Source organism: Crocuta crocuta, unplaced genomic scaffold (assembly GCF_008692635.1).
Source record: "Crocuta crocuta isolate KB4526 unplaced genomic scaffold, BGI_CrCroc_1.0 scaffold69-1, whole genome shotgun sequence".
In the NCBI taxonomy this organism is placed as follows: Eukaryota; Metazoa; Chordata; class Mammalia; order Carnivora; family Hyaenidae; genus Crocuta; species Crocuta crocuta.
Window position 1 is genome coordinate 516,183 of NW_027551577.1, and position 24,560 is coordinate 540,742.

Below are 24,560 nucleotides of genomic sequence, written 5' to 3' on the forward strand. Positions count from 1 at the left end.
AAGCGCCTGGGTCGCGCGGTCCGACAGAACCGGGGACCTCCGAGTCCCCGGCGGAGGTGCGCGGGCGTCCAGGAGGCGCTCGAGGCGAAGTTTGGGACCGAAACGCGGGCTCCGATGCGTGTCCGTCCCGCGGCCGCGGAGTCTCTGCTCGCTCTCTCCGGAGCCCAGGCGGCGGGCCACTGTGTGAGGGTCGCGGTGACAGTTCAGCGAGGGGCGCCCTCGGGGGTCCCCCGGGTCCCGGCGCCCTGGAGCGCTGTGCTGGCCCCCCCGTTAGGAAGAGTGGAATTACCGGGCCGGGGGCCCCCACGCTCGCGGGGCCTCAGCACCCGCTGTGTGTACTCTGAGGTTGGGAGAGGCAGGTAGCTTGACAAAAAGCCCCGGTCCCTCAGTGCAGGGGGTGGAAAGTGGGTGTGTAGTTGTGGTACTGTGTGCCTTGGTATTTGGGGAGGAGCCTAAGGTAAGGAGGCAGAAACTGGGAGTAACCTATTTGCTGCTTTTATATAAGATCGGTTGTTAGGTAAAGAAGGGGCCTTTACCTCTGCTGGGGATCAGAAGGCTGCATTTCTAAAATCTTCTTGTTAGCTTCCGTTGCTTAGGTGAGTCGCCTCACTCTAATTGCATTTTGCGAAATGTGTTGCTGTACCCAGAATTTGCAAGATGATGGGGATGACCATTCTGTAGTGGTTATTCGGCTGTGCTCTTGTTCTAACGTAAGAATCTAATTCACTTGAGTCTAAGGATACTTCACTGTTTTCTTGGGAAGGTAGTATCCGTTTTAGGAGGAATAAAGTCCAATAAGAGTAATCTGTCATGAAGAAGCTTAAGGTTTTCTTCTTTTCCTTTCAAGATCAGGGGATGAAATGTAAAATTAATTTTGTAAATCATCGTCTGAAAACAAAACCAGGCAAGATGCTGAACGAGTTGTAGGAGCCCAACTGCTGGAGAGGCTCCTTATTTTGAAGTACATTATTTTAATGTCAACCGTTTTTGTCCTTCACGAAACAACTTGTAAGCAGAGTTGTTGAGAGAACACTAATAACTTACTCTTTAAAAGGACCCGGGTATCATCTTCTTCCAGAAAGCTCAGGCGTTGGGTGGCAGTCTTCTGTCTATAGCTGAACGATCAATCACTGAGAACAGGACCAAACGGGCGGTGTTAGATGATTGAGGAAACCCTTCTGATATAGAGACTGACATAGACATTCCTTGGGGCTTCTCTTTTAAAGAAATACTTCACACTCTTATGATTGTTTCGTGGAAGACACTTACACGTGTTACCAGTTAGTGTTAGTAGGAGTGACGTTTCAAGAGAATCTGTTCAAGTTTTAACATAATTTTTATGTTGTCTATTTTCAAGTCAGGTGCACAGATTCATTCTGTAGCTAATATGGCGCCATAGTCTTCTCTGGTATAGGAGAATTTAAAACTAACTTTATGTTAGCCACAAAAATGAAGCTTGTTACAAAACCATCTATTTTTGCTTTACTGTGTACTCCACGTGATTTTTCTCCTGTATTTCAGTTATATGATATGTTATGTGATATGTTCACTTGCTGATAATTATATCTTAATGCATCTTAGAATCACCTGGTGACCATCTCAATCTCTTACAACTCATTGGAGGGGAGAAATGTGGGTTTTTTTTTTTTTCATTTTAAAATCAAAATCTTTCATATTTAAAAGTTTGTTTCTAGTCTTTTCAGTAACTACTATAAAAGCATGGCATTGATGAAGGCTGAAGGCTTGGAGAATTCTGGGCTGAGATTTTTGGACATTGCTTTTCGTTCTTTTAAATTTAAAAGGATATAATTTTTAAAAAGCAAAACATAAATGTCTGCCAGCATCATAGTCTTTATTGAGCTTAAAGTACTTTGGAAGTATTTTTGTGATTGGTGTTTTTAATAATTGAATACACTGTTTTCTTTCAAGGGACAAATTTCCTTAATGTTCATTTCTTTGTATATTTCAGAATTATATTTAAAAAATAGTGTATCATAATTTTAAAAAATCACTATTAATTTCAAAATCTCTAGGACATTTAAAATTTATATAGGAGACGAAGTCTGACCTTAGGAATATGAATTAGAAATGCGTTACTGATCATGGCTAATTGCTTTTGGTTAGTAAGTTACAGGACTGTAAACAAATACTTATTTTTCTCTGCTCTGTAATTCTCTGAAAGTAAGATGTTTGCCATGAACCGTAATTATTAGGATAATTCTACATGTGAATGCTATGTGAAAGGCACTGCTGTGAAAACATACACAAGTATTAATACATTTCATTTAGTTTTCAAATTCTGAAATGGTTGTGAATGACAAGAGACTTTCACAAAGTAGGAGAAAAGTGTAAAGTACTACTTTACAAATTTTTTTATAAATCCTGGCCTATACTTTTACTTCTCTCATAGGATCTATGTATGTATGTATGTATCTCTTTATCTGCTAATGGATAACACAGAAAATGTCATCATTCTAATTTGTAGGTGTCCGGCTAAATCCATTGTCACTTGAACTTGAAAATATATGTCCTAAGGTGTAGCAGATATACTGGAAGAAGTTTTTGATCTCCTAACATTTCCACTAAATAAATACCAGTTGTAGAGGATTTCTTTAAAAATCACTGATCAAGAAAACTTGATTTAAGTCACCAATCCGTAAATGTAAAATATGCTCCCGCCTCCTTAAAAACAGTTAAACTGAATTTCTAAGCTCCTTTTCTTATTTTTCCTAGCAAATCGCGATATTAGGGTAGGTGGTTGAGGCCTAAAAGCAACAAAAAATGCTTACGGAGATCTTTTGAAACTGATCTAATTTGACTCCACCAAAGTATAGTAAGATTCTGAATAACCACTTTGTAAGCATAGACAGCCCCCGCATATTATACATGTCGTAACATTCTCGGTAAACATTTTAAATTGAAGAATATTTGAAATCTTGGAGTTTCTTATTTACTATTTGTATTTTACCACAATACAGAAGCAGATTTATATGACGTTATATTTTAGAGCTAATTTAATAAAAATGTCACATTTTATTTTTACCAAAAATACTTAACTTGGCTCTTGGAAGGAAACCAATTCAAATACAATAGACCATATTTTGGGGATATCTTTGTAGATACTAAGACAAAAGCTGTCACCAATAAGAGTATATACTTTTTTATTTTTTAAAATGTTTATACACCAAGAAATATTTTTCTTCAACAATCAATACATATTAACACTTTAATACTGAATATTGAATTCAGAATATGAGTGTTTACATTTTTCACAGTTTCAGTTATTACGAGGCAAATCACTTGTTCTTTCTCCTATCTGATTACTAAGCAGACCCGACTCTGCTTTATTTCTGAGATCAGATGAACTCCAGCACAGTCAGGGCGGTAATGGCCAGTGACCGCTTATCCTTTCTACTTCTCCACTTCCTCCTCTATGAATTGGGAAAAATATTGCAGTTATCGTTCTATACTTTTTTTTTTTTGGTTTGATTTTAAGACTTTATCAGCAAGCCTGTGTGTCTTAAATGATATGACCTTGTCCTGAATTTAACTGAGCAGATATTTTAAAGAGAAACTCCATGGTTATCCACGTCGTCGCTAACTCTTCTACAAATTCTAATAATTCGCCCTAGTATTAATTTTGAGATCATTGTTAAGAATGAGCTGAAGATAATACTTGCTATGTGGTGGTCAATTTATAAAATGCTTCTGGAAGTATTTCATCACTGTTTGATTTAAAATTTTACTTCCTATTCCCTGATGATTTTCAATAAAAAAACGGACTAATAATTTTTTTATTTTATTGAGATTATCTTTGTGAGTCCTGCGTAGACACAACGTGGATCCTCTTGTGTCAACATTGCGTGTCGAAGGCCGTCTAGGTGCAGATTGTGCTTTTATTTGTTAAGTCCTATTCTTTACATATCTTTATGGTGTCCTCTGCGAGCACTTAATGTATGTTATCCAGGAGCAGGTTTGTTTTATAATGAGGCCTGTGAACCTTCACATCAAAAGACAGGTTATTATCTCAGACTAAAAGACCAAATAGTGACTTGTACTTGTAAGAATTGACTCTTTTTCTGTCAAGCTGTAAACAAAAATCGGCTTTTAGAGGCTTCAGAGTGAGTATGCCTTCTAATAGCCCACCAGTTTACTAGTAGGGAGTAATTGGAAAACCATGCATCATCCAAATAACAAATTAAAATTTTCTTTAAGGTTTATTTTTGAGAGAGGGAAAGAGCGAGAGAGAGCGTGTGCAAGTGGTAGAGGGGCAGAGAGGGAGAGAGAGAGGGAGACACAGAATCCAAAGCAGGCTCGAGGCTCTGAGCTGTCAGCATAGAGCCCGACGCGGGGCTTGAACTCATGAACCCCAAAATCATAACCCGCGCTGAAATCAAGACTCCCAACTAGTTGAGTCACCCAGGTGCCCCAAAATAATAAATTTTAAATTCTGCTTATGAATTGTTAAGTAATACATTTTACTGTGAAGCATCTTCTCCGCAAGAGAGTAAGAGACTTGATTCCAGGTCTGAAGGCCATTCTGTTCCTGGAATATGGAGCTACCGAGCCCACAGAGGAACATAGCTAAAGGGGTAGGGACAGGGCAGAGAAAGCTCAGGCTTGTGCCTGGAGTGAGTATTCCTTTTCCTGTGCTTCCCCTTTGGGTTGGGAAGTGGGGAGCGATAGTCACTTCCACTCTCTTCAGTTTGGCTTTCTCAGAGTCATTGCTGTACCTTTAGCTATTTCAGTGACTAGGCAGTTCTCAACTTGAAAATCTTTTATGCGAAAGGGTGCGATGATTCTCCTTTTCCTACTGTGATTTCTCGGATATAAAGGAAAGAAATGAAGTAATCAATTCATGCAACACAAATCAATTAAAATTGAGACTTAAAACTTCATGGTCAGGATTTAAAGTAGATCACATAATGGTTTAATTCAATTTGATTATCTGTTTAGGAAACATTCTACTTCATTGATTTTACAAAATAAATTCATTGCTAGTTTGACTGATCGACTTTCTTTAAAAATGCTTTCATTTGTGGACTCATCAAGGAGAGTTTAAGACTTACTGAGACAAATTTTCTGACCTTCTGGCAAGAGTTCATATTAGCATAAACCTGGGGTGTGAATTCCTTCACAGTTTACCACAGATAAGGAGAAGGGAGATAGGAGGGAGGTAGAAAAATAGGGAAATACCCTGCGTAGGAGTGTAAGAGATCTGTGTATGGCCGACTCCCGCAGTCAGCAGATTGCAGTTACCGTGCATAGACCTCAAATATCAGGTTGGTTTCTAAGAACTCACCGTGCTTCTCAGTGACATCACAGAATAAAATGTCTCTAGGGGCGCTGGGTGGCTTAGTCAGTTAATCATCTGACTTCAGCTCAGGTTATGTTCTCACGGTTTGCTAGTTGGAGCCCCACATGGGGCTCTGTGCTGACAGCTCAGAGCCGGGAACCTGCTTTGGATTCTGTGTCTCCCTCTCTCTCTGCCCCTCCTCTGTTACCACCCTGTCTCTCTCTCAAAAATAAATAAACCTTTAAAAATTAAAAATATATGTCTTTAAATTCTGAAATTGCCACCTGGCAGTGTTATTCTCTCTGGCTCTGTAAGTTGCTTCAGGAGGGAATCTGGGAAAGTGACTGGAAAGAGGATATTCTTATCCTGTATGTTTAAGGAATAAATTTCCCTTTATAGGGAAGGCAATGGGAAAACAGACCTGTCAGAATCTGAGTACAATGATGAAGTGCTAGAAAGAACCCCTTAACTTTGACCCCACCCCACTAGGTGGCATTCCACCTCTCAAACTATATTTGTCATTTGAAAGTTTGAAGTCCACTTTCAAAATGCCGATATTCCTAGCAGGGTTAGGTCTTTAAATCATTGTCAGCAAAAATTTGAGTGGTTAGTTCCTAGTTTCCTTGATACCTGAATACAAGGCCTTTAGGGAATAGACAACACACGTGGGAGTTTGAAAGAGGTGATCTGGAGAAGGAAAAATAAAATTAAAGTGACTCATGTTCTAGTTTCTCCATAAAGCAGCCTCTAACGAAACAAAATAGGAAAGTAACCATTGGAAACAGCAGTGATTGGAAAGGATATAGTTTCCTATACATGTTTTTATTTTTCTCTTAAAAATCAATACAAGTCTTCTTTGAACCATTTTTTCCCTCAGAGAAGAGTTGTTATTCTCCAATGTCAAGTTTCCTTGGAAATGTTACCAAAATTAAGATTATGTGTTAGTGGTTGGTAATCAAATATCTGAACATTACCTCTCATTAGATGTTTTTATTTTCACTGCGATGTTAGACAAATTATCTAGTGTCTCCATGAGTTAGTTCTTCCAGAGTTTTAAAGTAGCTTCTTAGTAGATTGAAATGAGGGGAACCTTTCAATCACACTAGAAAAAAGTAGACTGAAGTATAAATAATGCTTAATGCTTTTGTGAATCCACAGATCATACAACTTAATACATGCTTTATTATTATTATTATTATTATTATTATTATTATTTGCCAAGAGTAGTTGTGGCAAGCCAACATGTCTTTGTTAGAGATAGAGGCTTAGTAGCCATGTCAAAAGCAAGTTCATTAATTCTGTGAATCAGCTAACAGGTAATGTTTAACAGTTAGGTTTAGGCCACCCTCTTGCAAATCGTTAATTCGCCATTCGCTTTTTCCACAGTGTTGTGGAAGTCTGAACCCAGAGAAGGGAATCCCAAAGTCCTACCTTGCTAAATGTCATTCTTTTCTGTCAGTTGATAATTACCTGCGTAAACAAGTTTTTGATTGCATGTGGAAAAGTGTTTAGATAAATTCTGTCTCCTGTTTTATGTAGAAGATAGATTTTGTGAAAGAGAACAAATGTATGAATGGTGTATATATAAATGAAGAAGATACTTCAACAAATTATTTGCACATGTCAGTAAAATCCAGAAGAGTGAAGAAAATACTCAGACGTTTGCCAATGTAGGATTACTACATGTTTTCCTAAAGCATTTGGAACTAATTAAAAACATCCTGGCTTTATTTAAAAGTGGCATAATATATTTTTAAATTTTGTTTTCAGTGAAGTCCAAATTTGTTGGCATATAGGACTAGAGCAGTACAGTGTCTACAGAAATATAGATATCAGTTACTTGAAGTAGGTACTGACTGGGTTTTATTCATCTTCCTATCTTTAGCATGTAGCACAATACTTAGTAGGCACTCCATAACTGTTTTAAATAAAACAATGAAGAAATCGTCCAAGGCGGTGGTTCTCAAGTGTGGTCCTTGGACCAACAGCATCGGCATCATCTGCAAACTTGGTAGAAATGCAAATTCTCGGGCCACACCCAAACCTACTGAGTCAGAAACTCTGACTCTCCAAAACAATTCTGATAGATATTGTTTTGGAACCCCCTTCCCCTCCTGGACCCACTGATCAGTGCACTTAGTTTAGATTATTTTTAGTGGGCCTTACCCTTGCTACGCTTAAGTTCATTGCTGTATTCTCCCCCTTGGGATCATCCTATAAAATTAACTCCATTGTCTTGGCACCGTATTACTCAGTGTTGTCAATAAGATTGTGTCAAGAGAGACTAGCCGGCTAGTCTGAGTGTTACTGGTTCTTCTTCCCTTAGAATGGTCACCAGGAATCCTGAGTCTCCCAAGTTCAAATACTACAACTTCAGGACTTGGTTTTATGAGATCACTGGGGATGATTCACCCCCAGAGGATTCATATTAAACAGACTTACAAGATAACGGATTTGCACGCCTCAATTTCAGTTTAATAATAGTAGAACATATATGTATCCTTCCTAGTGATTGTTGATGATACTTTTTTTAATTGTAAAATTTTTGGTTCTGGAACTGAAGAAGCTTGTACTCATATATATTTCTGATATCATTGTGATTGAATTCAGGCTGCTTAGAAAGCTATCGGGCAGTATATCACATACTGAGATGCTGTACTCCTACTTCTGAAACATTTCCTAAAGACATGGAGGATATAGGAAAAGCAATATACACAAAGACTTTCATAAAAGCACTGTTTTGTTTTGTTTTTTTAATTTTTATAGTTTATTTTTGAGACAGAAAGAGACAGAACATGAGCAGGGAGGGGTAGAGAGAGAGAGGGAGACATAGAATCTGAAATAGGCTCCAGGCTCTGAGCTGCCAGCACAGAACCTGATGTGGGGCTCAAACCCACGAACCATGAGATCATGACCTGAGCCTAAGTCGGAAGCTTAACCGACTGAGCTACCCAGGCACCCCTTAAAAGCACTGGTTAAGTAAATTATGGTGTAATCACTAGGTAGAATGTTACACAATCATCAATGACAATTTAGAAAATGATAAATCTGAAAAATATTTTAAAAATAGCATAAAAATGTATTTGCACCATTGATTACAACCTTATATAAATATATGTGTATGAAAAAGTCTGGAAGGGAAGGAATATGCAAAAATTATGACAGTTGTATTAAATAGTGACGTTATAGAGGGCTTTTTAAAAAAAATTATATTTTCCCCTCTTTTCCAAAGTTTAGCCAATAATATAAAATTACCTCTGTAACTAAAAGCATACATTTATAGCTTTTCTATTTTTTTAGTATGCCTGTAACTCTTATCAGTAAAAATCAAGGCAAAAAGTAAATCAATCATGGAGAATCCTCTCTTTTATTCCTTGAAAGCCAGTGATGATAATGGTAAGGTACCACATGAATTCTTTTTGATTGTATCCAGTTTTATTTCACATTTTGGGCTCCTCTGTAGTCTTTGCTTGACTAGCCTCTATTTGGGAAGAGAAAAATATCCCATTTCTGTTACAGCCTCTAAATTTTTTCAGCCTTACATAGGATTCAATTTGATTTATTTCTATGCTGCCTATTTGAACTTCAGCGTACACTGACAAACAGAGCTTTTATTATTTTTTTTTAAGTTTTTAATGTTTGTTTATTTTTGAGAGAGAGGGAGACAAAGTGTTAGCGGGGAAGGGGCAGAGCGAGAGGGAGACACAGAATCCGAAGTAGGTTCCAGGCTCCTAGCTGTTAGTACAGAGCCTGATGTGGGGCTTGAACTCATGAACTGGGAGATCATGACCTGAGCAGAAGTCAGTTGCTTAACCAACTGAGCCACCCAGGTGCCCCCAAACAGAGCTTTTAAAAAAAAATAGTTTCTGGAGTTATTTTATTTAAAAGCCATCCTCTTTTGAAATTTTTTTCTAAAAAGTACGTCTGTCTATTATACTTTTAATAGATATAAATGATCCCACAATCGAGTTATTAATATCAAGTGAATTGAAGTTCCTCCAAATCTAGTCAGATTTTTGAGTGAATACTGTAAAAGGTACTTTTTTTTAATGTTTCTTTTTGAGAGAGAGGGAGAGACAGAGCATAAGTGGGGGAGGGGTAGAGAGAGAATCTGAAGCAAGCTTCAGGCTTGAGCTATCAGCACAGAGCCTGACATGGGGCCTGAACCCTTGCCCTGTGAGATCATGACCTGAGCTGAAGTTGGATGCTCAAGCAACTGAGCAGCCCAGGCACCCCTAAAAGGTACATTTTTAATATATGATCTATGTAACATGTATTTAATATAATGTATAAATAAATATAGAGCAATTTTACACACACACACACACACACACACAGCAATAGCCTTTGAGTTAATTAATTTTTCCTCTTTTCTGTTGCATTGTTCTAGAAATCTCAAAGGGGAAATTAAGTGGTTTTGCCTTTGACCCAGATTACAGGTTACATTTTTCTTGTCACTTTCTTTGGAACCTCTCTTGAGAAGTTTATATCAGCTTGATGTCTTTAGAATAACCTTTACCTAAATGAAAAGTTTTAAAAACTTATAGAAATTTTGTATCATGAATACTGAATATTTCTCTTCTTTCTGCCTCCCCCATTTCTGATGATTTAGTCCTTAATACAGCCCAAGGCAAACCTCAGCCAACAAAATTCAGTTTATAGCACTTAGAATGTGTGGTTAACACAGACTTCATGTAATGATACCTCAAAGGACAAATCCACTGAGAAAAAGCTCCTTTTTAATGAAGATTTATTTATTCAACAAATATCTCCTTTGTGCCAAGATCCTTTTTAGAGAAGAAGGATAAAGCAAGGAACAAGACAAACAATACCCATCTCTCTGGTAGTTTAGGATTGTTGTTAACTAGATTGAACAAGAACAGTAGTGGGGGAGGTGGTGGCTAAGAAGAGGCCACAGTTTGGGCCATGTCCTGTGACTAGGCAGCGTTGCCAGACCAACATGGAGTCAGGTGGCTGTCTTTGAGTTGGGTATGATGTAGGGGAAAACCTGCGTCCTTGGATATTTTTCCTGGATCCCTTATTGCTGCATTATTTTAGGTTATATGTGTGTATTATATACTATGAATAACGTATTATTACGTTGCTTTCTGTGTCTCTCAGTAATAAATTTATTAACAAAGGAGGTAGAATGCATCCTTTGTCAATAGGATACTACTTTTATTGAAAATCCAAATGACAAGGTGATTATTTGCTTTGCAGAAAGATTTGTTTTATAATGTTCTCACAGTGAATATATATAGTTTAAAAATTTATTTATTTTGAGAGAGAAAAAGCGCTTGTGTGCAAGCGGGGCGGGGCAGAGAGAGAGAATCCCAAGCCAACCTCAGACCATCAGCACAGAGCCCAACGTGGGACTTGAACTCACTAACCAGCCTGGAATCTTGACCTGATAAACTAAGCCGAAATCAAGAGTCAGACGCTTAACTGACTGAGCCACCCAGCACCCCTCACAGTGAATATATTTAAGGGGTGAATTATACAAGTGAATTCATAACGTAATGATTTGTGAAAAATTTTTTATACTTAATAGAAATGTAAAACAAAGTTCACTGGGACTATCCCATTAAAAATTTTTTTAAATCCTCTTCCCCCCTCCTCCCCTGGGAAATAAAGTTAGCTACTTTTCTTTAAAAGCCAATAAAGGACTTTTACATATCTAGACTATAATAGTTGAGTAAAAGGAGACCCAGATACTATTTCAAATGACAGTCCTTTGGTCAGATGATTTATTATAGCTATTTCCAATTACTATACTTACATATAAATTGTCATTTTAGTTCTGGTGTTACATTGACAGAAAATATTTGGTTAACCTTTTAAAAGTAAGTTGTGAACAACATGACACTTTGGGGGGGAAATGATAAGGAAAATACATTTTGAAGGAGCTTATGTGAAGTTAAATAGAATTAATGCATTCAGATATAGACTGCCCTGGCAAAATAGAGTGCAGTTTAGTTCAGATGTAATCAAAACTCAAATTTTGCAGATTTCACTACAGTTTATTCAGTTCCACAAACTCTACAAGCATTTAATGAGTGACCGCTTGCATTTCAACACTAGGTATCCTTACATAGGAAATAAAATCTGCCCATCTGAAAACATGGCCTCAGAGACAGTGAGACTAGTACTTCTTAGTCCGGAGAGCAAATCATGCTGGTAGGTGAGCCAGCGTCTGGCACCAAGGAGGCACATAACCACAATACAGTAAAAGCTGAGAAAATAACCAAGGCATTAAATGCAGCATATTGGTTTGGTTGTATCTTTTTAGGTTATGCACATGATTCATCTACTGGAACAATCTTTGATCCTAGCAAAGTGCAATACATACACACAATTAATTTGTCTCTTATGCACATTAAGTGTTTAAAGTCAGGTTGATTTCCTTTGTCAGACAATGTGTATAAAATATTTACACTGTCCACCAGCTTTTGAATTCAGGAAATGCAAACTAATTTTCATCTTAGCTGAAGGAAAACAATTGGCAGATCTACTCTGAAATGTAATTTAACGCCTTCCATATTTTATATTACATGTTTATATTTGCTAATTCTTTGCTGTCATATCTTATAGTTTTTTAATATATTTTTTAAAAATATTTATTTTTAAGAGAAAGCACAAGTGGGGGAGAGGCAGAGAGAGAGAAAGACACAGAATCTGAAGTAGAGTCCAAGCTGTGAGCTGTCAGCACAGAGCCTGAACTCATGAACCTGTGAGATCACGACCTGAGCCAAAGTCGGACACTTAACTGACTGAGCCACCCAGGCTCCCCTCTTATAATTTTTATGTACAGATTCTGTGTACGAAGCCAAATTGTTAATTCATAGAGGATAGAAATGAATATTGTAGTTCTTATTCCTCTTATATATGTATGCACTGCATATCTTCCCTAATTCACAGGCTGTAGCATAGGTAACTGAGTGTATTATCAGTACTTTATAAACATTCTAAACTTGATTTGATTTCCCTAATTCACAGCCTATAGCACTGGGGACTGGGTACATGATAAGTACTTTATAAATACTTATAAACTTGATTTGATGTCCTCAATTCACAGCCTGTAACACAAGGGGCTGAGTGCATGATAAGTACTTTAAAAATACTTCTAACCTTGATTTGATTTCTCTAATTCACAGCCTGTAGGACAGGGAGGCTTCGAACATTCTAAGTACTTTAAAATATTTTTAAACTTGATTTGATTTTGAGGACAGATTTTTTCAGTATCACTTTTTTTTTTTTTTTAGCATTTTAAAAAATATTTTTATTTATTTCTAGGAGAGAGAGAGAGAGAGAGAGAGAGAGACAGCGTGAGCAGGGGAGGGTCAGAGAGACAGGGAGTCACAGATTCTGAAACAGGCTCCAGGCTCCGAGCTGGCAGTCAGCACAGAGCCTGACGCGGGGCTCGAACCCACGAACCGCGAGATCATGACCTAAGCGAAAGTCGGACGCTTAACCGACTAAGCCACCCAGGCGCCCCTTTTCAGTATCACTTTTATCGGATTCCCAGTGCTAGCCTTCTCTACATATTTAAGGAATTCCCTAAATTACTCTTTATTTTATTTAACATTTTTAATGATAAATAATGATTTGAAATTAATACCAGAAGAAAGATCCATTTTACTGTTGTAAACTGGGCAAAATAGAATATGAAAGGGGGGAAAAATGTTAATTATAGACTTCAGCATTCTGTGTTGCATCTTTTAGTTGTTCTGGTCAGAAAAACAGGTTTTTAATGGCCTAAGGGCCAGAGCACTGTTTTACATTCTTGTTTGGAGGCTTCTAGTAGTAACTGTAACAAATTCTATTTAGTACTACAGCTGGAGAAAAGCTCATAATAATGTACAGTACAAAATGTCATTAGGACTTCTTACTCATGCATTAAAAAACCAGGTTCTTTTCCAACATTCTGTTAAGTATTAGATAAAAGAGTATCAAGTTTGGGCCTATTGATTTGTTTGTACTATATAAAATAATTTAATCACTCTGCTATTTCATGTATGAATCACAAATATTAGCATCATTATTTAACAGTTAATCTCCTTTCACAAGGCAGATATGAGTTTATGAGTAACTTCAAACCAAAATACCAAAGACATTGATTTACATATAAAAGCAAAGCAAGCAAATAGAGGAACCTTTTTTTATATGACCTTGGGACATCTCTGCACACCCCCTCTTCTCAACAGGCTTTCATCTGGGGATATAGAATGAAGGTAGGAGTCTCTTAGCAAAAGATCAATGCAGGGAATTTGCACCCTCTCCACCCCTGGGCAGCCTGCCATTATCCTTCTGTAGCCACACCTGTTCACCTCCTACCCTCCTACCAGGGTAGAGAAGGGCCCTGATAGACACAATACCGAGAGAGAGAAGCAAAGTGGCAGGGAGGGTGGAGCCTGATAAAGGTGAAGAACTGAAATGAGTTTGAAGCTTTCTTCCACTGATGATCCAGAATTGAGTTTCCGTAGTTTTATCATTCATTTGTGTATGGCTGGACACCATGAATTACACACGTGTTCGAGCAGGTCCTAGGCACAGAGGGGGCACCAAAGCTGTTAGAAGGAGGAGTTTATAGTCCACACGGATAGAAATGAGGTAAAATTAAAACATGTAACAAAGACTTCAGAGCAGTATATGATTAAGAGCTAAAATAAGTAAGAAAGCAAATGCTACAAAAGTTCAGGAAATGGCACATCCATGTGGAATGGACGGTGTACCCAGAAAAAGCCATGTAGATGGGTTAAACCAACTTGAAAAGTTCAAAGATTGACAGGGTAACCTTTTGGGGAGAAAACTAAAAACTGTACAGAAAAAGAAACAAGGGAAATAAAGTATGATTCCTTTAATATGAAATGTCCATAAGAGCCAAATCCATAGAGAAAGAAAGCAGATTAGTGGTTGCCAGGGCCCGGAGGGAAGGGGGAAGGGGGAGTGACTGCTTAATGGGTACAGGATTTCCTTTTGAGGTGATTAAAATGTTTTGAAACTAGATAGAGGTGTTGGTTGCACAGCTTGAAGAGCTGGTACATAATACCATTGAGTTGGGCACTTGAAAATCGTTAATTTTATATTCTGTGAATTTCTCTCCATAAAACAAAGAAAACAGAAAGTTCAGGGTTTGAGGCAGCGTAAAAGAAGGGGGAAGGAATTTCCAGGGTAAGAAAACAAAGCCTAGAATAATGCGTAAGCATGGATTGGGGGGAAGGCTGCAGAGACCAATGCATTTGAAGTGGATGTAGTACGTGTATGTGAGGAGGAGAAATATGGTTAGAGATCCAGATTTTAGGTCAGATGAGAAAGGGTCTGGAATGCAGGCAAAGGAGTGTGGGTTTTATCTTATAAGGAGTGGTGAGATTCCAGGTCTGAGAAAAGGAGTGGGATGATTTAATCAGGAGATTAATTTGGCAGCAGGGTGCAGGGAACACAGGAGGCTATCGCAACATCGGACATAAAATGAGCAGGGCCTGTAGGAACAAAGAGGTCAGGAAAATGAGACTGATCTGCTCATAAACCCTTAGTTTCTGATTTGGTGCAGGGTAAGTCCAAATGGGAGCATAAGCATTTAAGTATTTTATATTGTCATGACATTCAACCGCGTAATTTTGCATTTTGTGCAAGTATCCACAAGGGGTTGGAAAGAAAAGCTCCTTCACCTCACAGCTGGAGCACCACTGCTCTAAAGGACAGCTGGACTGGACTTCGTGACTGAGTCCTGTGGGCGGTCATCAGCCATGTACTCATTTTTATGGCATGTTTACTATGTGTCACACATTGTGCTAGCCACTGGGACTATAGCAGTAGGCAAGACAGCCCGGTCCCTTCCCTTATGGAACTTTCTGTATCCTAGATAGCCCTCTGTCAAAGGATTGTTAGAAATTAAAGGGCGGCTCAGTGTGAGGATTCCAGGTAATGCAGTTGTCCAGCGGTGGGAACAGCCTTTTGAGGAAGTGAACGCTTTGTCAGTAGAGACAGTCATGCAGGATGTCAAGAAAATTTGTCTCATAGGACAAATAAACCAGATGACTTACAGGGTGATTCCCTAGCAGTTCCCTAGCCTATAATATTAATTTCATAGAACATATTTCTTTCACTATTGACTGTATTGGAAGAACCAGTGTATACTAAGTGTCTGGACATTTTCATCAGGATTTGTAATTTCATTTCCCTAAATTTGAATGCACGTTCTGTTTCAAGCATATCTGTACAGTTCCACAGTTCTTTTTTTTTTTTTTTTTAATTATTTCTAGGAGAGAGAGAGACAGTGTGAGCAGGGGAGGGTCAGAGAGAGAGGGAGACACAGACTCTGAAACAGGCTCCAGGCTCTGAGCTGGCAGTCAGCACAGAGCCCGACGCGGGGCTCGAACCCAAGAACCGCGAGATCATGACCTAAGCGAAAATCGGACACTTAACCGACTAAGCCACCCAGGCACCCCAACCCACAGTTCTTTTTTAAAGCAAGTACTGTCCTAATGGCTTCTCACCCATCATTTAATTCCGCCTTTAATATTTGTGGTAAGTTCCTCTTCCAAGTGATGTTTTTCACAAGTTTTGCAAATATCTGCAAAAGCAAGTTATCTAAACCACAGTCATGCTGCTGATCTTAAAATCATTTGTTCTCCCTCCTGTGAGGTTTTGTTGGGGTTGAACAANCCGACTAAGCCACCCAGGTGCCCCTAAAAAAGTTTTTTAAGAGACAGAGAAACACAGCATGAGTGGAGAGGGACAGAGAGGGAGACACAGAATCTGAAGCAGGCTCCAGGCTCCACGCTGTCAGCCCAGAGCCCAACATGGGCTCAAACCCATGAGCCATGAGATCATGACCTGAGTCGAAGTTGGACGCTTAACCTAGTGAGCCACCCAGGCGCCTCTTATTTAACTTTTTAAAAATGTTTATTTATTTATTTTGAGAGAGAGAGAGCAAATGGGAGAGAGGCAGAGAGAGAGGGAGACAGAGAATCCCAAGCAGGTTCTGCTATGTTAGTGCAGAGCCCAATGCGGGGCTTGATCCCTTGAACCATGAGATCATGACCTGAGCAGAAATCAGGAGTCAGACACTTAACCAACTGAACCACCCAGGCACCCCTGTTACTTAACATTTTTGACTCAGTTATCATAAGCTTTAAAACTGTTACTGTCAACATTTAGCAGCTGAGATTAACACAGGTTAATGGCACTTTGCAGGATCTGGAGGACTTAACACTCTTACAGGAGTATATCCTTACTATATTTTGGGGAAAATTCTAGAATACTTTTAAGTAAGGAATTTTATTTTTATAAGAACTTTTTTTAGTTTCTTCTAGTAAAATATTTTCTTGAAATAGCCCATTTTCATTAAAATATGTGTAAAATTTTGAAATGTGCCTAAGACAGTGTCTGGTATATAGTAAGTGTTCAATAAATATTTATTGAATATTGTTCATTGGCTGTGGGGTGATGGTGGACAAAGCATTTCAAATGGAAAAATAGTATGAGTATAGGCACCAAAACAGGGAAAATGTGAATTTAGAGAAAAGCAAAGGTAGGCTCCTGAAGGTAGCATTTGTCTGTAATTACCAATTTAAAAACTGTGTGGTTATATAATTTGGTGGCTTCTTAATTTCTGTATAATATATAAAATACCATTGATGACAATTTCTGATGCTTATATCTAAAGTGAATAGCTGAGCTAAAACATAAAAAGTTATTGCCCTTGACTAATTTGGATTTTTGAGGTCCCCTGGCTGTCCCCTCGGTTCTTGCTCTAGCTCTTCTAATTCCATCTCTTTCCCACTCTCCTTATATCCCTCTCGTTTTTGCTGTTTCCTGTATTCTATCTCTTTTTTCCTTTTTTTCCCCTTCTCTGTTTCTGTCCTCTAATCGCTTTCTTCCTTTTTCTCTCTGTTTCCCAATTCCTAACACATCTGACTTTGGCAATGTCTGTAACTGAAATATGGAAATAAAATATGTTTTTATCTACTTATCAAATGATGAAGTAGGGATTTTTTTTTTATTCTGAATTTAACGTGAACAAAATATTTATGTTGCTCTTTCTGAGATGAAATAAATTGGTTGTCACTTACACATGGATTTTGATTGGTTTTATAAAAAATTTTTGAATCACTGATCTTCACATTGGGAGAAGAGGGTCAATAGACCTTGATTTGTAAATCCAGGTAAAGCACAGTAGCTTGTTGAAGTAACTCCTAATTGTCTCTAACAATGTTAGTTTTATCTCTTTTTCCAAATCTCTTTTTTATATCATATGATCCTTCATGGTCTAGTTTTTTTTTTATTACATCTTCATATATGCAGTTACACAAGAGCTGGAACATTTGTCTGTTTTGTTCATTCTTTATCCTCAGTGCCCAGAACACTGCTAACAAATATCAGATGCTCAACAAATAATTGTCATTTTTTTTTCAAATCTACAGTCTCATTCTACTTACTAATCCTAAGTAGCTGTCATGACTTTTTGGAATAATATTGTCATTTGGATAACTTAGTTTATAATTGATTTATAAGTGTAACCATATGAATTCATGTTCAGAGAATGCTGTCTTTCCATTCAGTCTATCCTTTAGTCTGCTCCACAGCTTAAATCCTTAGCCAAAATGTTATTAAACTATCCTTCTAAAGGATTGTTCTTTAATTATCTCAAGCACCAAAAGAGTAATCTACCTATTGATAGTAATAATTAATGTTTATTGAATACTTATTCTGTATCAGGCTCTGTTTTAAGAGTTGCATACATTTTACCATTTTATTCTTCCAACAACCTTAGAAAGTACACGCTAGATTTTGCAGATGAAGAAATAAGCACAGAAAAGGTAAAAATAACCTTCCAGGTAATAAAACTGGGATTTGAACCCAAATAGTTTGAACCCAGTCATCCTGTCTTATATTCTTTAACAAAAAGCCTAATTTTGCAGTATTTAATTTGCTAGAGAATGGGATGTCTACACTCTCACTACCACCACCATTCCCACTACCACTATCCCACACTTAACAATTAGATCTACACGAATATAAACCATATTCAGGTATAACTGTGGATTAGTTAACAACGAAACTTTTAGTTGTTCTGGTTCATTGTGTCAGTTTATGTGTCTTGTAAGTGCTAAGAAGCTTGAAGTATTTATTCTTGTTACTGTGACAAGGTAAATCATAAAGATCCCAGATCTTTAACTTATATTCAGTAATTCCACCATCACTTAAACCAACCACCGTTAAGAGATTCTTCATTTCCGGGGCGCCTGGGTGGCTTAGTCGGTTAAGCGTCCGACTTTCGCTTAGGTCATGATCTCGCAGTTTTNCATTTCCATTTTCCCCTATCAGATTCCTCTTAAGCAAAATAAGGTCTTTTTTGGGGGGAGGGGGCATCCCAGGATAAAGAGGTAAATTTAATAGGAAGTTTTTTATGATTGTTGTGAAAGTCTAAGGAAGGATGTAATTGGCCCTTCTTGAGTCTGGACTGTAATGGAATCAGTCAGCATTTAGGGAGAGTGTAGTGAAAGATTTGGTTTGATGGATAAAAATTAGTCATTTGGGTCTGTTCATATACTTTACTTTTGCCCCAGTCCACCAAAGGGAATTTTCTTTTCACAGTACAATACCCTGCTCCCTTACCCTTAGAAAACTAGACCTTGCAAGGTTATTTCCTAGTTTTTGTGAGGAATTGCTGGAGAATGAGTAGAAATGGACTGGATATGAAAAGCTGGAGGACATAATAAAGTGCTGGGAAAAGGGAGGAAGAGGAAGAGATTATGAATTTACTGGGCTGGGAATGGAGAAAATGTTTAGGGGGAGGGGTTTAGGTGAAGGAGACATTTTGGAGAATGCAGTGTGTGAAAAAAAATTGAAGGGAAGTGGGGAAAAAGGGATATGAGAAAGGCTGCTTGTGATTATGAACTGAATATTATATATTTTGAAATACCTGAGTAAAGAGTAGAATTTCTTTTAATCTTACAGGGAACAAGGAGTGGCCCAATTATGAGTTGAGTTGAGTTGTGTTTCTTTCATTCTTTAGAGGGAAAAGACGTATTGTTAGTTTGGGTGGTGTTGAGTTTGAGGTTCCTGAATAATCTCAGGTAGGGGTGTCCAAAAAACATTGGAAATACAAATTTAGAACTTGTGAGAGAATAGTTGTGGTTACAGATAAAGATTGGGGAGCTATAAGCAAGCAGATGTGTTTATGGTGAAGAGTGAGCCAAGAAGGAACTTTCAGGACACATAAAACAGAAACACTCAGAAAGAAGAGGTTCCAAGAAAAGGCACCCTAATAGCAGTCATGTGACCAGATAAGAACTAGGAGAAGCTGGTCTTCAGGCACCTAAAGAAGGAGACAGCTTCAGTGATAAAGGATGGACAAAATATCAAATACTATAGAACACCAGCATGCTGGAGCCAGCTCAGACTGCCTTGTGAAAGTCAGCTGTTAAAATTTCAAGATTTTTGTGAGCCAATTATTCACAACCATTATTTAAAATACAGTGGTATATACTTGCTCTTAAACAAGTTATGTTAAACAAATAAACAAACAAACAAAAACAAAGGTATGGGGCACCTGGATGGTTCAGTTGGTTGAACACCTGACTCTTGATTTCCACTCTGGTCATGATCCTGGGGACATGGGATAGAGCCCCCCATCAGGCTCTGTGCTGAGTGTAGAGCCTGCTTGGGATTCTCTCTCTCTCCCTCTCCCCCTCTCTCCTGCTCATGCTCTCTATATATAATTTTAAGAATTTAAAAATAAAAACAAAAAACAAAGGTAATAAATACCACAGGCATCACTTCCTAATCATTATAGGTTTTTGAGGGTTCACGTTCATTGTATCTGTGCGTTAGAAATGCTGTCTGGTGTGTGTCACTTCACCTGCTCTTTCCATCTGCATGCTCAGGGACTCCACACTGGCAGCATGAACTCAATCACAGTGGGAGTATTAAAACCACCGAAATTGGCAAGTGCTGCAAATCAAGAGATTTTTCCCTGCAAGGGAAAAACTTGTTAAACACCAGAGCACCTTTGGATAAATAGAATTGAAAGTCAAGAAAAATCTAATCAATTTAGCAAGAAGGAAACAACTTGTAAATGTTGCTTAAGTTTCAGTAGAAAGTTGGGTGACAAAAGCCACAGTAAAGTGAGTTGAGTGAAATAATAGAAAGTGAAGAAACATGTTCAAATAAGTCTGTGAACTGTTGAGGTAAGGCAGATTGTTACTGGTTTTTTTTCAGTGCTTATGCACTTTATTAATCTCCAAAAAAAGGAGTAACATGTGCAAGTTTGTTTTATGGTAGAAACTTTTCTGTTGAAGTCTTAGCTAGTTATCTACAGAATGCATTTTGGGAAATGCTGCCGTTGTATTTCACAAATAAGATGATACTGATTGTAAATTTGAGTGAGATAAGTATTCCTATTATTAAAGGTTCTTCGTTTTCTTTATTTTTTAAATTAAAAAAAATTTTTTTGAGACTCAGAGAGAGACAGTGTGAGCAGGGGAGGGTCAGAGAGAGAGGGAAATACAGAATCCGAAGACAGGCTTCGGGCTCTGAGCTAGCTGTCAGCACAGAGCCCGATGCGGGGTTCGAATCCACATACTGTGAGAGCATGACCTGAACTGAAATCATATGCTTAACTGACTGAGCCACCCAGGCGCCCCTACAGGTTCTTAGTTTTCTAAGGGAATAATGTCAAGAATGGATGTTGAATGTTATTTATTTATTTTTTTTTGCATTGTTTGAGATAATCATCTCATTTCTTTTAAAATTTGACCTACTGCTGTGTCATGTTATTTGATTGACATTCTGATGGTAAATCTTTGCCTGAGGTAAATCCAACCCGATTATGGTGGTTTGTTTTTTTAGCATATGATTGAATTTGCTCATTAGCATTTTATTTATAACCTTAACTCAATAATAAGTGGGACTGGTATTTTTGTCTTTGTTTTTCGCTAGGTTTTAATATAAATATTATGCTCCTTTTGAAAAATTAATTTGGCTACTGTATTTTTATTCATAAATAATTTTATGAAAAGAAAATTGTCTCTTCCTTGAAAGTTAGAAAAAAAAATAATCTAGAAACTTATCTAGTCCCAGAGCTTTTTAGGGAAATAGTTCTTTGGTAAGTTTTTGATGATTTTCTTTGTTAATTATTTTTCTGTTTCTTAAGTCAACTTTTGCCATTTATACCATTTCAGACAAATTAATCTGATTAAATTGCCCTTTGGCCTGAGTTATTATCTATTTACATCTGCATGAGGATTTTTAACAGAACCTAGAAAGTTGGATGAGTAAATATGAACAGCCCCTATCGAATGTGGGTTCTGTTGAAATGTGAGGGGTTTGTCTGCCTGCTCTTTTCACAGCCTTAGTTCTCTGGCTTCTAGGGATGAGTAGAAGGATTTATGATCTAACAAGTATTTACCAATCTGTAATTAACTGACCAGGTGGAGAATGTGAAAGAACTTTCGTCCTTGGCACGCATTGCCCCCAAAATGGATCTTGTTCCTTCCCTACTGCGGTTTATTTTTGGAAACTACATCTTCAGTGTGTGGTACAATGCATTTCTGAATGGGAACACAAAGAAGATTACTGATCTCAGTTATGGTTGGGGTTTGGGGAAGGTTACAGACTCCTGTCTGCCTCTAGAAGCTACAGGAGCCAGTCCGCTTCTCTGTTTGATCCAACTCTTGGGGCCACAAGCTGGGAATACATGGCATTTACCTTCTTGTATACTTCTTAATGAATTCACATATATTTCCAAGGGAAATTGGGGCCAGTGTCAAGGAACACTAGTATGATTTACCTGAATCTGGAGTCAGCATTCTTTAATTCTTCAGATAGAGATTTTGTTCAAATTTTTCTTTATTAATATTCTTTTCTTTTTTCCCCATAAAGTTAGTTGAATTTTTAGTTGCATTAAATGTAAAAAAAAAAAAGTCAAAGTGGTAATCCATTATAGGTAGTTATGTCTCATGTGTTATACATGTTACATACAATGAATAGTTTTGGTGTGGGTACTCCTTTCGGTTTTGACTAACAAGTCAGAGAGCATTTATGTAAATTGCTCTGATACAAGTCAGTAATCAGTCAGAAAATAAAACATGCAGGAATGAAACACTAACAAACCAGTCTTTTCCATAGAAGAATGTGTCCCATTCTGAAAACAAACAGTTGCATCTACATTAATGTTGAGTCTACGTTAAGAAGTTTTCAGTTCCCAAGGAGAAGTATTAAATAATGCTAGAGAAACAAAAATACATTGGCTATAGTTTATATTCTTTCAAGTTAGAAATAACAAAGTGGGAAGACATGTTATGTATCAGGTAATAGAATAGTTTTTGCAAGTTCCAAGCTTGCAAAGGTGTAGAATTTAAAAAGAAAAAAATTAGAATTCTGTATAGATTAGATTGTGTAGATCATTAGGTCTAGATGTTGGGCATTTAAGGCCCTGATGATAAGGCTTTGGCACTAGATGCTGTTTTGTCTTTATGGAATGTACAGCTAGTCTAGGACCCCTGAGCCCTTCATAAGAGCCAGGGATATGAATCCCGAGACCTTTGGCACATTTACTTGAATACTCTGCTCTCTGGGTCTTCCTTTTAAAAATCTCCACATGGAATGTGCTGCATCTTCTGGCTCTCCATGCTTGTGACACATGCCTATACTTTTACTATAGTCTTAACAGCCATGTGCCATCTAAAATGAAGTTCTATATTTCAATAAATAGGATCTTTGCTATGTCTAACTTCTATCAAACACCCATCTTTGGAGGTTATTAATTGTTCTAAGATCTAGTTTTTCCTGTCTGTCCAATAATGTAGGTGTCATTATTAATTTGACATAAAGATGGATGAGATAGGGGCTCCTGAGTGGCTCAGTTGGTTAAGCATCTGACTTTGGCTCAGGTCATGATCTCTCGGTTTGTGAGTTCAAGCCCCGTGTTGGACTCTGTGCTGACAATTCAGACCCTGGAGCCAGCTTCAGATTCTGTCTCTCTCTCTCCCTCTCTCCCTCCCTCCCTCTCTCTCTCTCTCTCTCTCTCTCTCCCTCCTCCTCCCTCTTCCTCCTCTGCTCCTCCCCTGCTCTCTCTTGCTCTCCTCAAAAATAAACTTAAATTTTTTTTTAAAAGATGGATGAGGCAAAGGACCTGAACTCCTCATCAGTGGCAGAGTAGGAAAGTAGGGGAAGTGAATCTAATACCTGTCTCTTTAAGAATATTCTCCAGCCTTGTATGATTTACACTGAGTATGTTGGTTACTTCTAGAGAATATAAAAATAAGCTAAGGGAAAACAAACATTCAGAATGAAATCCAACAGAGAAAATAAATTTATTTGTGCTTACATATTTTGGCAGCATAGGTTGTCTGAAAACTTTGAGTATGTGTATATCAAAAGTTTTTTTTTTTTTTTTAATTCAGATTTGAAAGAAGCCAACTCTAAACCACAGCATACAAGAAGGTCATTTTCTCAAACAAGAGTCACCCTTCCACGGTAGGTAAATGCAGAATTTATGATTTTCTTTATTAAATTTATATCAAAATGTATTTTATTAAATTGGTATTTTAAAGTATCATTTTAAAAGAACATGTAAATTCTTAGTATTTTATTGTAAAATTTCTTAGAGAGCTTTTATTTTGACTATCAAAATACTTTCTACTATATAATTTACCAGTCAGTTGAAGGAGAACATAGTAATGTATTTTTCAAAGACAAAACAAAGATAGAAAAGTGACCTAGAAGTTGAAAAATAACTTAGATCCTTAGAAATAAGACTCAGTACAAGTATATTATTTTAGGTTCCTATGATACTTATAATTAAATTGAGATTAAAATAATACTAATATCTTGCCTGATTCCCTTTAGGCCATGCAACCATGATCCCTGCTCACAAAGGAGAAAATAATTTCAATATCCAGTACTCATGTATATGTATTTTATTTGGGGGGGGTTAAAATATGATTCTACAGTTATTTATTTTATTGCTCAAAATTTTCTAGCTCTGAATGGCCAAAGCTTAAATAATTTGAGCAATAAAATAAAGAACTATAGTATTGAATCATAGCTCCCCAAGTAAAATATACATACATGATTCCATACTGAGATGGGTAAATGAACATATAAATGTGCAGTTAAATATGTACAGTTTTTTCTGTATCATATCATATATCATATATCAGTTATACCTCAACATTGTTGTTTAAAAGAAGAGTCAGGAAGTACCCCAGATTTGGAGAAGAATGAGAAGACATGGCAACTAAATGCCATTTGGGGT

General features: G+C 37.5%; 1 protein-coding gene across 3 annotated transcripts in view; it reads left to right on the top strand.

The window, feature by feature from the left end:
* The first annotated feature begins 512 nt into the window (after nucleotides 1–512).
* Nucleotides 513–24,560, top strand: part of PPARG (peroxisome proliferator activated receptor gamma) — a 134,591-nt gene continuing 110,543 nt past the window's right edge. For all 3 annotated transcript variants that reach the window (XM_077751572.1, XM_077751574.1, XM_077751576.1), the window contains exons 1-2: nucleotides 513–596; nucleotides 23,707–23,779. The gene's annotated coding sequence lies outside the window, so the exon portion shown is untranslated. The remainder of the gene's footprint in view (nucleotides 597–23,706; nucleotides 23,780–24,560) is intronic.